The following is a 17,895-nucleotide window of genomic DNA, read 5'->3' as shown; positions in this document are numbered from 1 at the left end:
TTGTTACGTTCTCCACCCAGCACACACGTACCCAGAATGCTGAGGACTGTCAGAGGCAGGCCAAATAGAATAGTTGCCCTTTTTTTTTTAAAGGAAAGGCCCACTGCGTATATTCAATCAATAATAAATGTGTTGTGGCCCTGCAGTGTGTCACAGAACTGCAGTGTTGCACAGTTATTAACTACAGCAGAGCGGTGATTTCCCAGCCAGGAAATTAATTGGCGCAAGCCTGCTGTTAAACGTAGCTGGCTGCGTATGATTTTTGTTTAAGTTCTCCACCCAGCACACACGTACCCAGAACGCTGAGGACTGTCAGAGGCAGGCCAAATAGAATAGTTGCCCTTTTTTTTTTAAAGGAAAGGCCCACTGCCTATATTCAATCAATAAAATATGTCTTCTGGCCCTGCCTACACAATTCTGTCCCTGGAGTATTACTGCAGGGCGCAATGCTCTGCACGGCCGATTTGGAAAAAAAAAAAAAGTGCAACACTGCTAACAGCAGCCTCCACAGTACTGCACACGGTTAGATGTGGCCCTAAGAAGGACCGTTGGGGTTCTTGAAGCCTACACTAACTCCTAACACTCTCCCTGCCTAACCACCACTTCTGTCCCTGTAGTATTACTGCAGGGCGCAATGCTCTGCACGGCCGATTTGGAGAAAAAAAAAAAAATGTGCACCACTGCAAAAGGCAGCCTCCACAGTACTGCACACGGTTAGATGTGGCCCTAAGAAGGACCGTTGGGGTTCTTGAAGCCTACACTAACTCCTAACACTCTCCCTACAGCAGCTCCAACACGATACCACTGTCCCTGATCTCTGTCACAACCCATCTGAGGCGAGCCGCGGGAGGGGCCGACTTTTATACTCGGGTGACACCTGATCTCCCCAGCCACTCACAGCAGGGGGGTGGTATAGGGCTGGAACATCACAGGGGGAAGTTGTAATGCCTTCCCTGTCTTTCAATTGGCCAGAAAAGCGCGCTAACGTCTCAGAGATGAAAGTGAAAGTAACCCGAACATCGCGTGGTACTCGTTACGAGTAACGAGCATCCCGAGCACCCTAATATTCGCCCGAGCATCGAGCGAACGTACTCGTCCGAGCTTATCTCTAGTCCTGTGCTACCCCCAGGGGAAATCTTCCACGCTATCTGCTTGGCTGCTCCTTGGACGCTGTACGTGTTATAGAAGATCCAAGCAGCACTGAACTGACCCCATGGACTATAATGTGGTCCATTCGGTTTCCATTGAGCTGTCCAGCATTTTATCAGAAGAAAATGTGCAACATGCAGCGCTCTTCCTTCCGGTATTTTCTGGCAGATCTGCGACAGAACCTCCGAATGGAGGTTCTAGCACAAATGGGAATCCAGCCGAACGTCCACTAGCAAATTTGCATTGCGGAATCCGGAGCAGGCATATCTGGAGCATGCCCATCAACATTCTATAGAAAATCGCTTTTCCCAGTCCACGATTGAAAATTAATTGCGATTTTCGCCTCGCGGATGGAAGATCGTAGCATGTCCTATTTCAGCATGGAATCTGCGTGCACAGCTTCCATTGAAGTCAATGGAAGCCATCCAATCCGTGGCCCTTACGCAATCATCATTGTGGTAAGGTCCCGGGTTATGTCATCACCTAGTAAAAGCGAGGCACAATCTATACTGCACATGCACGCCGGCCGGCACATCCACAATATAGATTATGAAGAATCCGGACAGGTACGCAGGGGTCACTGACTGGGCACAGGGTCGGATTCTGCTACGGGATCCTGCATGCTGAATCTGACTCAGCCGTGTGCATTTGGCCTTACTCTCTTGAGGCTAAATTGACTGCCTTATGTAACAAAAGTGTGTTAAATCGCAGTATGTTCTATTTTTTTTTTTTGCAGAAACTGTATGGACAGCTTCCTTTGAAGTAAATTCCGCATGCGGAATCCGACCTAGTCGTGTGCGGCCGGCCTTGAGTCTATGTCTGGAGCTCTTTCTCAGGAAAACTGAGCTCTGACCCTAAAGATGATATATGAAAAAAAATGAATCAGCATAGGATATTGCACCTGAAAAACAACATATTAATAAAAGATGGATTCCCTTTCAAAGGTGACTCATATAGCTACATGCCTTCACACCTCTTCACCAAATCCCAGTAGAAACCTTATGAAATACCATTAAACCAAACATGAATTGCATCAATTTTTTTCTACTTAATAACCAGCAGAGGGCACTATTTTACTACTGGATATGAACGAGCTTGCTGTTGGCTCAACACTTTTTACATAGAGAAGTCGCAACAGTGACATTTTAAAGTTTATCACCTGTGGAAAATACAGTAGATTAACCACTTTAGGACCAGAGATGAATCACTTTTATTTTTGTTTTTTCATCACCACCTCTCAAGAGCCATAATGTTTTAATTTTTCCATTGACAGCCATATGAGGGCTTGTTTGTAACGAGACAAGTTGTATTTTTAAATTGTACCATTTAAGGCACTGTATAATGTACAGAAAAAAAAAAAAAAAAAAAACTTAAAAAAATTTAAGTGGGGATGAATAAAAAAAACCCAATTGCGCCATTTTTGGTGGGTTTAGTCCTTACTGGGCTCCCAGTGCATAAAAATTACATATGAACTTTGTTCTCTGGGTCGCTACGATTACAGTGATACCAAATTTATATAGTTTTCATAATGTTTTTCTATTTTTAAAAAAAGGGAATAACATTTTTTCTTAAACAAAAATAGCATACGCTGCCATATTCTAAGACCGGTAACTTTTGGGTTGTATTAGGACTCGTTTTTTGCGGAGTGAGCGGTAGCTTTTAGTAGTATCATTTTGGGATTCATGCATTTTTTTATCACTTTTTGATTCACATTTTTTGGGAGCGAGGATTGCAACAAAATTCACAATTCTGGCATTCGGTTTTTTTTAGGACATTCACTCTGCAGGATAAATATTGTGATATTTGGAATTGCCATGTACATAAAACTTCAACCTATTAAGATATGTGGGTTTTTTTTGTTTAGGTTGTTATAGGAAAAATGGGAAGAGGTTTGTTTTTTTTTAACATCACTAATATTCGGTGGCTATCCAATCTGGCCCATAAACGGGCTCCACGTTCTTTGATGTCCATTTAGACTAAAAGGGCATATGGCAAAGGCCTGTCTTCTTAAATAAATATTTTATTGGGTTTTTGCACAGAAATGCATGCATAAATATATCGATAAACATGAAAATTATAGTCCACACTGTAGAAATATATAAGAATAATATGAGATGACGACCATGTCAATACTTAATGCTGGCAATCCTGCCATGCAAATGGCCCAAATGAAGAGAAATCTCCACTATGACCTGCAGTCAAGCCTGTGATAGGTTGCTGGAGATGTATAGTTGTGGAGATCGACATGTTTTATTGAGTTCCTGTGGTAGCCTCACTGTTGATTGTTGGTGGTCCTCCACAACTAAGTGTGGACATGAAACGAATGAGAACTTACAAGGATACCTATTATGGTGACTCGGCATTACCTGTCCAGCTATATCTTAGCATCAAGATGTGCTGTTGGCATCCTTTTGTATCTGCTGAATGTGAGGTAATGAAGATATCAGCAGTGTTATAGTCATCTGTCCCCAATGATAAAAGCACTATGCTTAGGCCCCAACTGCAATTAGTTTGTAGTATAGAGCATAATGCTTGATATACCTGGTCCCACACTGGCTTAACATGACCACCAGGATGTGTATCATTGACCCAGTTTGTCTATGACATCTCCAGTAACTACTGGAGTGTTGCGATGACATCTTAGCAAGGAGTTAAGGGGTCAGGTATTAACTATATAGACGTTTCTTACTTGTCTCTAGATGATTTATGCAATGGGAGGTCTTGAGATTAAGCTGGAATGCCCTCAACCAATGTTTTTCACTAAAAGACTCCTGAAGATGCTTCTCCCATTTGAATTGGAAAGGTAGGACAACTAAGATGATATGATCTCATAATGAAGAGTGAGCTCTGGAGATACCTCCCTTCTGTGCCCTGTGGTCAAACAGGAAGGATTCATATTTTGTAAAGGGCGTAGTATCAAAAGGCCCAGCGAGGGCTTTTGCAAATCTGTACATGACTTTAATGTCTGACCTTCAAGTAAATCCTCTACTTTGGAGATACCCCTGGCACACCAGGTACCAAAATTTGTGTCTGGAATTAGTAATTGTATCACTTCTAAGGCTATTTTAGGAATCTGTAAAGAAAGGAACTCCAATGTTAGAGACATGCTTTTCCATATAAAAATAGGGTGTCCGCTATCGTAGGAGATGTAAGTGTAGGAAATATTTTAATTAATCTGGAGACCCACAAAAGATTTGACAATTTAATATCTCAAGTAACACTAGATTCAATCTGAACCCAATGCTTAGAGGGGTCATCTGTCCACCAACTTTTCAGTTGGTCAAGAAGTGTGGCGCTATAGCAATTCTTTATACAGTCCATGCCCGAGGGTTGGAGAAACAGCACTTTGGATTAGATTTGCACCCTTTGATCCCGCCATATGAAACACATTAGTAGACCATTAGTAGACGTTGAATTCTATTTAAAATGGTGTTGGGCACAACCACACAGAGATTACGGAACAAATATAAGATGTTGGGGAGTAATAACACTTTAGCAATAGTTATATGGCCTATCTCAGAGACTAATAAATGTTGATAATTTTTAAAGTATTTTTCTAACTTTGTTAATAGAGCTTTGAAATTAACATTTCACCAATTGAGATGTGGGAAATATTAAAGTGATTCCCAAATATGAAGTATGCCCTTCAGACCATTTGTATGGGTAATGATTTTGTAAATATGTTTGGACGGGTTTAGGGATACCCATTTAAGAATAGTGGATTTGGATGCATTTATTTTATAATAACTTACCAGGTCAAAGTTCCCAATAAATCTTTAAATTGCACTAAGACAGGATTCCAAGGACGCCAGGCTAAGAATTACATCACCTGCAAAAAGGCCAATTCGGTGTTCAGTGTTGTCTAGAACGACCCCGTGCACATCCAAGGATGAGTGAATCGTCTTGGTGCTATCACCAAGGGAAACATTATTGGTAAGAATGGGCAATCCTGATGCGGCCCATTTGAGATGTCGAATGAGTCTGAGACTAAACCAGTGAGTACACCTAAGCCGATAGGCTACAATACAGTGCCATTAAAGAAGAAACCAAGTGACCATCAAAGCCAAACCTCAGCGGTAAACTCCTTGAGGTAGCCCCAACGCACACGGTCGAGTGCCTTCAACGCATTTAAGGTAAAAAGCAGAGAAGCTGTTCCCTGATCCAACACCATAAAGACAGCGTCAATGAATCTGTGTGTGCCATCAATGGTCTGGCGTCCCCTAATGAACACCACCTGGTCTTTGGTAATGAGATGTGGCAAAAGCTCTGAGAGCCTATTTCTTAATATTCTAGCATATAATTTTATGTCTGTGTTCAAAAGGGAGGTGGGTCTAAAATTAGGAGGGCCATCCGGGATCTTTCAATATTTCCAGAGTAGCTCTTCCCTTGGAAGCCATTTCCTTGAACATTCTAGATAAATAGGGGGCTAGAGTAAGTTTATGGCCTTTATAGAATTTGTTTGTAAGTCAATCAGGACCAAGAGACTTGTCAGGCTTGAGGGATTTAATAGCCATTAGGACCTCGGAAGAATTAAATGGCTGCAATAAAGTAGTCAATTTGGCAGGAGACAATGTGGGTAAATTTATATTATCCAAAAAGGAGGATTGTTTATGAACTCTATGCATGGGTTGAAGGGTAGAGTCACCTTTTAAATTATATAAGGACTTATGGTAATCTGCCAGTGCATTGACAATACCTTGAGGGTCAACATTTTTATTTTCTTTGGCATTATAGTTAAATAGTATCTAAGATTTATTTGCGTTCGATCTTGCCTGTTTCACTAACATACTTGTAGCTCCTAGTTTATTACCTTGCCAATAATATGTCAGTTTCATTTTCCTCAAAGCTAGGTCATAATCATAACTTCGTAGACTTGAGTGAGAGCTGATATTTCCTTGGCTCGATCTGCTGCGCAAGATGCTTTATTTAGTCTATGTAGAGAGCAAAGTTGCGTTTGCAACGATAATAGTAGAGCACCTCTTTATTTTTTATCATGAGAGGCTTGCTTTATAAAATGGCCTCTTTGTGGGTGCACCACAAGGTAGAATCAGAAGTCTTTCCATGATCATGGAGCTCAAATTCATCAAGAAGCCATATCGTGATATTGTGTCTATCACTGTAGAGGTGATGTTATTTACAAGGTCTTTGTCTACCATATACCTTATGAGGGTGAGTGTAGAAAGTATAAGCACGCTCTGAAGGATGTTGTATAGGCCAAGTATCAAATGAATTGTGACTATTAAGTAGGGAGACTTTCGAAGTTGGTTGATCATTGGGTCTGACACTGGACAAGTCCATACAAGGCCAAAGAGTTTTGCTAAAGTCACCTAGCAGTATCAAGGGACCTACTCTAGAGTTCTTTAGAATTCGGAGAATCGTTTTGATAAATGTCTGCTGTCTGGACTTGGGAGCATATGCTGAAGATATGATGTACTTGGCATTATTGATAGAGCAAATCAAAATGACATATTGGCCATTTTTAGCAGTAATTTTTTTCTAAAGAGAATTTAACAGAATCTTTAATAGCTATATATACTGGGCCTCTTTCCACATCATTGACCTTTTAAAGGGCGAGTTTAGGACCCTAGCAATTTAGTCATACCTGTATTAAATACCATGGTGGGGACAAATAACTTTGCCCTTATTAAAGGAACTTTAGGGCCAGGAGGAGAACTGCTTCACCGCAAAGGCCCTACAGTCTCCCCCACCACCAGCACTGCCAAAAAAATGACCTTAATTAAATGTAGCTCAGACCAGTTTAAAGGGGACATTAGTAAGGAAATCATAAAATAAAACATTGAACTTTAAAGCACAGGCTGAGAAGAACATTAGAAAACTTAACAGATTAAATGGTATCCATATCACCATAGCCCTGGTAGGAAATTGGACTTAATGGTTACCAGTAAATCGTGCGCCAAGATTGACTAAGTAAAAGGGAATATAGTACACGCGTATTGGAAATTATCCTCCATTTGGTAGGGGTGGTATTCCTCTTATTTTCATATAATTGGGTAGCTATCCCTTGGATTGACATTTGCCATAGGAGCAACTTATCCATTCCTTATGTGAAGCCCCATTTGTATGCGATGCCATGATCCCACAAGTATTTGGGTAATGGAAGCATATGCTCTTCTCCTCAGGAGTGTCGCTGCAGACCGGGTGGGTAGTCAAGAGCCTGGCAGCTTCTATTATTTTTTTCTTTTATGTGAAAAAAATGTATGTGGATGATGATAACGCCTCTTGGTATGAACATAGGAATAGACTTGGGCTTAGGGAGCCTGTTAATTGAGAGATCGAGTTGGGTAGTAAAAGTAGTGAAACTCACCCTGACCTCCCCCAGATTGCGGAGTTGGAGAAAGTGAGGGAAAAAGTGCCTCCTTAGAGTCTGCAGCTCCTTCATCTGAAGACCCCTTGTTAAGCATTGTCAGATTCTATGTTTGGCAGTCCAGGCATGGGTAAAAGGCTGCTTACCTGCAAAGTATTTACCAGAAGATCTGTGGGGATCTGTGGGGATCTGTGGGCATCAGTGCTACATTCCTCACTCCAAGTGTACACCTCGGCGGGTCTTTCACCAAACTTTTTAGCTAATCTTTCGGTGAGCCAATAACTTCTTCAGTGGCACGCCCGGAAATTTTCCGGGACGAGGTCCACTGCCCATAGCGATATAGCCTGGACGATTTCCAGGCTATGTATCACTATGGGAGCTGCACAGCACAATGCCACAAACTATGGCATTGTGCTCTGCTTGCACAGTCCCACAGAGAACCAGTGCAAGAGTTTGAAAAACAGAAGCAGGAAGATATTGCTGATCTGCCTGCAATCTCCCAATTCTGAATTCAAACTCCTGCACTGGTTTGTTCACAGGTTGCCATAGAGACCATCGGCTTGTCAGAAGCAGGCCAATGGTCTCTGTGGCAGGGAGAGTTGGTGGTTGGACAGCCAGGCACCAGCTCTTACAGTAGAGATCAGAGAAAACCTCCAATCTTTGATGTGTTAACCCTTTAAATGCTGCAGTCTGACTGTAGCATGTAAAGGGCTGTCACCATGGGCCCCCCGAAATGTGATCAGGGGGTCCTGATGGGCCTCTGTGGAAATCCCCTAAAGGGACAAAAATAAAAGTTAAAAAATTATTTAAAAAATAAAAACACTTGTCTCTCTTTACTTTGTAAAAAATTAAAAATAAAATTTCACATGTGGTTTCGCTGCATCGTAATGACCCAGAGGAGGAAGTTAGTAGATTATTTAACCCCTTAATGACACGGCCCCTTTTTTTTCCTTTTTCCTTATTTCTTTTTTTCCTCTCCCCGTTTAAAAAATCGTAACTCCTTTATTTATCCATCGACGTCGCTGTATGAGGGCTCTTTTTTTGCAGGACAAGTTGTATTTTTCAATGGTGCTATTTAAAGTACCATATAATGTACTGAAGAACTTTAACAAAATTCTAAGTGGAGTAAAATGAAAAAAAAAAAAATGACATTCCGCCAACTTTCAGTGCGTGTCGTTTCTACGGCACACAAACTGCAAGAAACACAACATAACTTTATTCTATGGGTCAGTAAGATTGCTGCGATACCGAACTTGTATAGTTTTTTCTTCTTTTGCTGTAGTACTTGTATTTTTTTCAAAGACATTTAATTTTAAAAAATTATTGTCTGCTGCATCTTCTGCGCGCAATAACTTTATTTGTCCGTCGACATACTTGAGCAAGGGCTCATTTTTTAGGGATGTTATGTAGTTTACGTTAGTACTAATTTAGAATACATGAGACTTTTTGATCGCTTTTTATTGCATTTGTTCTGGGAGACAGGGTGACTAAAAAAGTGCATTTCTGGCGTTCTTTATTTTCAGACTACGTTCACGGGTAAATATTGCACTACTTTGATAGATCGGACATTTACGGACACGGAAATATTAAATATGTAACTTTCTTTTATGATTTAGATTTTTTAAATTTTAGATATGGCAAAAGGAGGGTGATTTAAACTTATTACTTTTTTTTTTTTTTTTTTTTTTTTTAAGTGTGAAAAAGAAAAAAAAACTATTATAATTTGGTATTGGCATAATCATACCGGCCTGTAGAATTACTTTAATACATTATTTATACTGGTCAGAGTATGCAGTGAAAAAAAAAAAAAAATATGCCAGAATTACAGTTTTTGTTAATTTTGCCGCTAGAAAAAAAATGGAATAAAAAGCGATCAAAATTTTACATGTTCCAAAAAATTAGATAAATGAAGACTGGAGTTCATCCCGCTATAAACAAGGCATTCTGGGGCTCTGGCAATGGAAAAATAAAATTAATACGGCTCTTGGAATGTGGCGACACACCTTTAAGAAAAAAATGTTTTAAATAGAATGTACAATTAAAATGTACAAAAATAGCAAAACATAAAAAATACTGTATAAACTTGGTATCACCGGAATCGTGTCACATTATTTATTCTGCACGCTGAACGTCGTAAAAATGAAATCCAAAAAACAAATGGCAGAATTTCTTTTTTCCCCCCAATCTCCCTACAAATTTTTTTACAAAAGTTATGCAATACATTATACATACACAAAAATGATGCCACCAAAAAGTACAACTTGCCCCACAAAAAACAAGCCCTCATATGGAACAATGAAAAAGTTATGGAACCCCGGTCTGACAGGGGGGTAAGAAACCCGCCACTCAAGGGGTTAAGCGAGCTTTTTTGGTGGGAATCGTCAGAGGGAGGAGGCCGCCCAATGCTGCAGCTGGCCGGCGCCATCTTAAGAGGCTTCACGAGCTAGGAAAAACTTTACATTTCCAGCAGGTTCCACTCTTTTCTGCCACAGACCATCATTTCAGCAGTATCAGTGGTGTCAGAGGACTGGGGTGCTACTTCATACTTAGAATAAAGGCAGTAAACATTAGGGAAAGTTTTAACATTTTTCCCAGTCTCCAGCATACTCTTAACATTTTAACTTTTCCAGACTCTCTAATACAGCCCCACACTTTAAGAAACTTTAAGAAACTGCTAATGTAGTATAATTGATAAAGACTTGGCCGGTCAGCAAGGTGTCAGGCAGCAAATTACAAGGATATGATGCGGCATTCTTTTACCCTTGTGCCTATCTTGAAGGTCATCATTGAATTTTAAAAATTGTTGCCGCTATGTCAAAGTTTGCTTCTGGAATCCGTCCCAGGACGGAGATTTCTCTCACGCTGCAATATTTTTTACACTGCACCAGGTGTGATAAATTTCATTTTCTCATTAATTTATAAGCGATATAAGGGCTCTTTCACACGAGCGTAGGTGTTTTTATGTTTGCACGTCCACGCCATATAATCGCATGGATGGACATTTTCCTGCCATCTTGGCCCGAGCTACTTACCTTTTTTTTGCCTGTTCACACGAGTGTTGTTGCGCCAGCAAAAATACAGCAAAGTTTTCATGTGGAGAGCCAGTAAAAGCAAAGTAAGAGTTAATTGCTGCCCCCACAAGTGTTGCCTTGCTCTCTCCAGCAGTTTTTGCTGCTTTTGCAAATCTTTGTGAGCGTAGGCTTGAGCGTTTAAAAAGGTCTTCTGACATTTTGTTCAACTATCTGAAGGCTTGAGACGGCACCCAGAACAATTTTTTTTTATTTTGCCACTTAAGCATCCAGCAGTTTGACCTGCTGTTGGTGGAGTTACACCCTGTTTTTTCCCGCAGACGCACAAACATGTGGGAGTGTGTCTCATCCCCAGAAAGACTGCTGGTGACCCTGTGGTAAGTACATCAGCTGCTATATGTTAGAGACTGGCTTCTGTTTTGCTGTTGGCAACACTATGCTTCCATTCTTCACGGTGAGCATTTAGGCTGTTTGCCATGTTGCATCCAAAAGTGCATGCATCAAAAACTGTGTGCGTTTTGGTCGTCTTTGTGCTTTCAGAAATGGTGAGGAACACGTTTTCCACCCTACAGCCTAATGTACAACTTTCTGGTTCCCCCAAGCCAGCCCTTGTGTGAATGATCAGTTTGTTCGCTTTCTCTCTCTGCTATTATGTTATTTGTTTTGGTCAGACATTTCAGACTGCCTTCCTCAAATATAGTAATCATTTACACTAAATCCTTGCATACATCTGGGTGCTAATTGTTGTTTTTTTTGGACACCATTGTACTCCCAATGATTTACCTACACACCACTGGCGTAACTATAGGGGATTTAAAGTATGCGGTTGCACCTGGGCCGAAAGGAGCCTTAGGCCGCCTGCAGACTGGCGGAAATTCCACGGCGGGATTTCCCACGGAATTTCCTCCCCTGGAAGCTGCCATAGGATTGCGTTAACAAACGCAATCCTATGCAGACAGCCGCGATTTGGCCGCGCGAAATCCTGCACAAAAACGGCAGTCGCCGGCCCCGCTCGGCAGCCGGCACATGAAAGAGCCAGGGCCGCTGGTGCAGGTGAGTAACACGCTGCGCTCTGCAGACACTCGGGTCGGGTCCCGGCCGTTTGCAGGCGGCCTTAGGGGCCCATAAGACCTCTCTTCTCCATACAGAGCCCAGTACTATGAATAAAGCTTTCTAGTTGGGGGCCTTGTTGCAGGTTTTGCATTGGGGCCTAGGAGCTTCAAGTTATGCCTCTATGTAAAGGAGTTAAGAGAAGTTGGGGGGCTTCAAGATAAACTTTTGCACCCGGGTCCATGAGCCTTTAGCTACGCCCCTGCTACACACCTAATGTCTGAAATCTTGTTTATGGGACAGTTTGTAGGCCCATGCAAGACACCAGTTTTGTGTGCCTTCCAAGGTTGTGTGAACACACGCCGGGTTTCACTGTGGTTGTGGCAATGCAGGTGTGTTTACAGCAGTGTTCCCCAACTCCAGTCCTCAAGGATTTCCTCAGTGTTGCACAGGTGATGTAATTATGGTCAGTCCTCAGACATTACCACAGGTGTTCTTACCATAGGATATCCTGAAAACATGACCTGTTGGTGGTCCCTGAGGACTGGAGTTGGGGACCCCTGGTTTACAGGGTTGACGGGTGTTGATAATACTTGAAATATGGTGCGCAGCTAAGGTCAGAATATGTGTGCATTGATTGGAAGAATGGGAAAAGGTACACATTTTACACAGTTTCCTGGCCACAGCGAATTCATACGTCTCCCTCCCCTTTGAGTTTCATCGTGGGATCTCCACCATTTCGAAAATTGTTGCAGACATGCGATTTCCTTTGGCAGCACCTGGTCCTGCTAGTGATGGCCCCACTATTGCGACAAGAATGACTCGCGGCGGGCTTCTGGGCGTTTGCCCAGTTTCCCAACTGCCTTGGGGTCTTGGACGGAAAGCACATTATTGTCCGGAAGCCACTGCAGTCAAAGTCACGATATTTCAACTATCAGCAATTTTTTTGCGTTGTTTTTTTTGGCTGTGGCAGACAGCAACAACTGCTTCCGCCTTGTTGATATCGGGACCTATGGAAGTGCTGCAGATGCTCGCATCTTCAGTGCTCTCAGAATGAGTCGGCCAAGCTGCCCCTTTTGTATTTGTGGTGGATTTGGGATTTGGTCTGTCGACTCATGTCATGCATCCCTTTGCTCGCAGGGACATGGACACCAGGAGGCAGGTTTTAATTACCATCTCATAGGCGCCCGGCTTTATGTTGAGTGTATATTTGGAATACTTGACAACAGGCAGCGGGTTTTCCATAGTACCATTCAACAGGCTGCGGCCAATATGTGGTAATTAGAGCCTGCATGGTTCTGCATAATTTTTGCAGGCACAACAATGCTGTTTGGAATGCAGCCGACGGTCAACCAACAACTCTCCCGGTGAAAGTTCTGGATGAGTCGAGGCTGTATAGTAGGCCAGCCCAATCTGCTATGCGAATGCGGGACCAATTTGCAGATTTTTCTATGAGCTCGCATGGACATGTTACATAGCAGTTAGACCATATGAAGGGAAGCAGATGAGCTATTCTCTCCCGACAGGAGTTTTTTTTTTTAGCCAGCTGTGTCTCTTTTCAGATAGGGATCTATTGGCATGTGATTAAGTTAGGGATTCACAAAACTACGAGACCCCTTGATGCAGGTTGCGAGCTTACACTAATTTGGCAGCTAAGGAGTGCCTTCACATTGTGGCAACAAACACGTGAAGACTTAAGACTTTAGTGGCCAAATTAGTAACCAAGACCTTGCATTTCTCTCCTCTCTTGGCCAGTTTCCCAATGTTGGTGTAAGCCATATCTGAAACAATTTATGGGGTTTAGTGTTGGGGCCCTGAAGGTCTAAAATGTCTGTGTATTGCGGTCACCTCCTAGAGGGAAAAAAAAATAAAATGACATTCCGCCATCTTTCAGTGTGCCTTGCTTCTACGGCGCACAAACTGCAACAAAAATGACATGATAGCTTTATTCTATGGGTCAGTACAATTGCTTCAATACCAATCTTGTATAATTATTTCTTTAAAGACATTTAATTTTTTTAAATTTTCTGCCGCCATCTTCTGCGCGCAATAACTTATTTTTCCGTCGACGTAGTTGTGTGAGAGCTCGTTTTTTGCAGAATGTCCTGTAGTTTACGTTAGTGTCAGAATACATACAACTTTTTGGTTAATTTTTATTGCATTTTTTCTGGGAGACAGGGTGACTGAAAAAGTGCATTTCTGGTGTTTTTTTTGGACGACATTCACCATGCGAGGTAAATAATGCACTACTTTGATAGCGCGGACTTTTACGGATGCGGCGATACCAAATATGTATTTTTCTCTTAGGATTTTTTTTTTTATAGATATAGCAAAAGGGGGGGGGGGTGATTTAAACTTATTACTTTTTTTTCTTTTTTTAAACACAATTTAAAAAAAACTTTATTGCTCTTATTTTCACTTTTTTTTAAGCCCCCCTGGGGGACGCATATTAGTAGTTTACACTGCGGTTATTCCTGCTGCCGATTCCAGCCAATGAGGTGGCTGGAATCGGCACCATGTGACCTCCCATTGTGCACGAGCAGTACAGTTCAGCTGCCGTGCACGATGAGAGCTGTGCCCGCGCCTCACGTGACCGGTGACGTCACCGGTACTTGAATTTGCCCGCGAATTCCGAGCCTACAGAGGAAGCTGATGGTTGGAGCCTTTTATACTACTTTCAACGTGGGAGAGGAAGATTTCTGCGCTGTGTGGTGAGTACCTACCTGAGATTAATGTGCTGTGTGTGCTGAGTACCTACCTGAGATTAATGCGCTGTGTGCTGAGTACCTACCTGAGATTAATGCGCTGTGTGCTGAGTACCTACCTGAGATTAATGCACTGTGTGCTGAGTACCTACCTGAGATTAATGCGCTGTGTGCTGAGTACCTACCTGAGATTAATGCGCTGTGTGCTGAGTACCTACCTGAGATTAATGCGCTGTGTGCTGAGTACCTACCTGAGATTAATGCGCTGTGTGCTGAGTACCTACCTGAGATTAATGCGCTGTGTGGTGAGTACCTACCTGAGATTAATGCGCTGTGTGCTGCTGTGTGGTGAGTACCTACCTGAGATTAATGCGCTGTGTGTGGTGAGTACCTACCTGAGATTAATGCGCTACGTGTGGTGAGTACCTACCTGAGATTAATGCGCTGTGCGCTACGTGTGGTGAGTACCTACCTGAGATTAATGCGCTGTGTGCTGAGTACCTACCTGAGATTAATGCGCTGTGTGGTGAGTACCTACCTGAGATTAATGCGCTGTGTGCTGAGTACCTACCTGAGATTAATGCGCTGTGTGCTGAGTACCTACCTGAGATTAATGCGCTGTGTGCTGAGTACCTACCTGAGATTAATGCGCTGTGTGCTGAGTACCTACCTGAGATTAATGCGCTGTGTGCTGAGTACCTACCTGAGATTAATGCGCTGTGTGCTGAGTACCTACCTGAGATTAATGCGCTGTGTGCTGAGTACCTACCTGAGATTAATGCGCTGTGTGCTGAGTACCTACCTGAGATTAATGCGCTGTGTGCTGAGTACCTACCTGAGATTAATGCGCTGTGTGCTGAGTACCTACCTGAGATTAATGCGCTGTGTGCTGAGTACCTACCTGAGATTAATGCGCTGTGTGCTGAGTACCTACCTGAGATTAATGCGCTGTGTGCTGAGTACCTACCTGAGATTAATGCGCTGTGTGCTGAGTACCTACCTGAGATTAATGCGCTGTGTGCTGAGTACCTACCTGAGATTAATGCGCTGTGTGCTGAGTACCTACCTGAGATTAATGCGCTGTGTGCTGAGTACCTACCTGAGATTAATGCGCTGTGTGCTGAGTACCTACCTGAGATTAATGCGCTGTGTGCTGAGTACCTACCTGAGATTAATGCGCTGTGTGCTGAGTACCTACCTGAGATTAATGCGCTGTGTGCTGAGTACCTACCTGAGATTAATGCGCTGTGTGCTGAGTACCTACCTGAGATTAATGCGCTGTGTGCTGAGTACCTATCTGAGATTAATGCGCTGTGTGCTGAGTACCTACCTGAGATTAATGTGCTGTGTGCTGAGTACCTACCTGAGATTAATGCGCTGTGCGCTACGTGTGGTGAGTACCTACCTGAGAGTAATGCGCTGTGTGATGAGTACCTACCTGAGATTAATGCGCTGTGTGGTGAGTACCTACCTGAGATTAATGCGCTGTGTGGTGAGTACCTACCTGAGATTAATGCGCTGTGTGGTGAGTACCTACCTGAGATTAATGCGCTGTGTGGTGAGTACCTACCTGAGATTAATGCGCTGTGTGGTGAGTACCTACCTGAGATTAATGCGCTGTGTGCTACGTGTGGTGAGTACCTACCTGAGATTAATGCGCTGTGCGCTACGTGTGGTGAGTACGTCACCTGAGATTTGCGCGACGCCACCTGACGCAACCTGTCTTTTTTGCAGATTTGTGCGCTACGTGGGGAGACGCGGCCACCTGAGATTTGTGCGCTTTTTTTTGCAAACTTACGTGTGGAGATGATCCTGACGTTTGGACGCGTTTTGAGAAGAATTTCGCTTCGCTTGCACACAAGCTGACATAACTCGTCGAGGTAAGCTGCTGCATCTGCTAAAATTTTCATTGCGTGCATCTGCTCATATGTGCTTATTTTGCGCATATTTGCAGGTTTTCGTGTGTACGTGTATATATAATATATGATTCTTCTGACCAGGTTGGGGGAGTAGTGGTCAATGTAAGTGGGTGGAGCGGATCTAGGGATCAGTAATACTGGTGTGATGTGACTGTTAACCTGCTGATTTTTCGTTATTTCCTGCAGATCTGACGTCCTTGAGAATGGGAAGGCTGTCCGACAGTGAAGAGACCCTCGACGTTCAGCAATCTTGAAACCCTTCGTTTTATGGACTACTTTTTGCCGGTGACTCACCTTTTTTTTTTTTTTTGGTATTTTTGGATAGACTAAGCTTTTATTTATTTTCTTGCAAACTTTTTTCCTTCTTCTTTACAGGTGAGCTGATAAGTAATTTCAAGATTACCACACTGCGTTTGCTCACAATCGTTGTTGAAGCAGCAGAGAGACTGACGGTCCTAGATGTTGGCTCAGTAGGACGCTTTCAAGATGGGCATGTTTGCAAATCGAAGTGATTCTTACATTGTTTTTTCTGTGCCTTGTTGTACTTCGTTTAAGTGGTAAAAATGGGCAGTTAGAAGTTGTGTATATTAATTAAAATTAAGAATATTGACAGTTTTGAAGACATTGTAATTTTTTAACATTTGCAAATGTTATATCTCATATGTGCAAGCATACTCTACAAATCTTTGCCAACATATATTTCCATCTGTTCACTTTATTCTGGACGCACATTTGCAAAAACATCTTTTGTTTGGAACCATTTTGGAGACATTCAAGTTGAACCTCATTTTTCCTCATTTTGCTAAATCCTTTTTCCTCCACCGAGCCAAGATTGCAAAGGCTCGTGGGTGTCAGAATACATACCCCCTAAAATGACCCTATTTTACAAAGTACACCCCTTAATGTGTTCACTGAGTGGTGTGAGGAGTATTTAGATCACACATTTTCAGGAATTAATGGAATTATGATAAAAAAAAATTATAATAAGGCTTTATTTCGGCTAATGTGCTATTCTAAATTTTTTTCCACCAAAAATCATCATTTTTATGTGCACTGACACCCCAAAATGGATACCCCTGTTTGTATTGTTTTCAGAAATGTACCCATTGTGGCCCTAATGTTATGTTAGTATGCACAAATGGGACCCAAAATGTAATCAGTACTATGTGGCTTTCTGAACAGACGGTTATGATCGTGTGGGCAGATTTAGCAGACTGCCAACACCATCGTGACCAAAGGAGTAGTAGTCTAGTAGTATACATGCACACAGGAAACACAGGAGATTCACATGGAATCCATGCAACTAACCCTGTGCAAAAGAGGGGGGGGGGGGGTGTCGACAGTGGCCCAACCTAAGCATATACATCCCCAAATAAGAGGGCGGCCCAGCGGTCTTCGGAACTGGGCCATAGCTGATCCTAGGAGCCACAGAACAGGACACACGCATGGCATATAACAGAGACGGAACAGAATACACAGAGATAGAAAACACTGCATACAGAAGCCAAAAATGCAACCACTACTAACAGGCTGATTATAAAGAACAGGTATTACTTGACATTGTAGACAAAACGTGAAGCTAGTGGGCGAACTTCTAAGCTCCTGGTTATACCGCTAGTCCCTACACTAACCATGAGTCCAGGAGACCCGGACAATACTGCCCACTTGGCCTGTAGCAGCAGCCACAATGCATACTCGAGTATAGCCGATCCCAGTGT

At 42.6% G+C, this 17,895-nt stretch overlaps 1 long non-coding RNA gene across 1 annotated transcript; it reads left to right on the top strand.

Moving 5' to 3' along the window:
* Positions 1-14,000: 14,000 nt before the first annotated feature.
* On the top strand, positions 14,001-16,797 carry LOC136572080 (uncharacterized). The gene is made up of 4 exons (XR_010785751.1): positions 14,001-14,264; positions 15,993-16,138; positions 16,364-16,462; positions 16,553-16,797. It is a non-coding gene; the product is annotated as an uncharacterized lncRNA (long non-coding RNA).
* The last annotated feature ends 1,098 nt before the right edge of the window (positions 16,798-17,895 follow it).

The sequence above is a fragment of the Eleutherodactylus coqui genome, chromosome 6 (genome assembly GCF_035609145.1).
Source record: "Eleutherodactylus coqui strain aEleCoq1 chromosome 6, aEleCoq1.hap1, whole genome shotgun sequence".
NCBI classification, from domain to species: domain Eukaryota; kingdom Metazoa; phylum Chordata; class Amphibia; order Anura; family Eleutherodactylidae; genus Eleutherodactylus; species Eleutherodactylus coqui.
The sequence above is the reverse complement of the archived record's forward strand: the minus strand, read 5'-3'. Positions and strand labels throughout refer to the sequence as shown.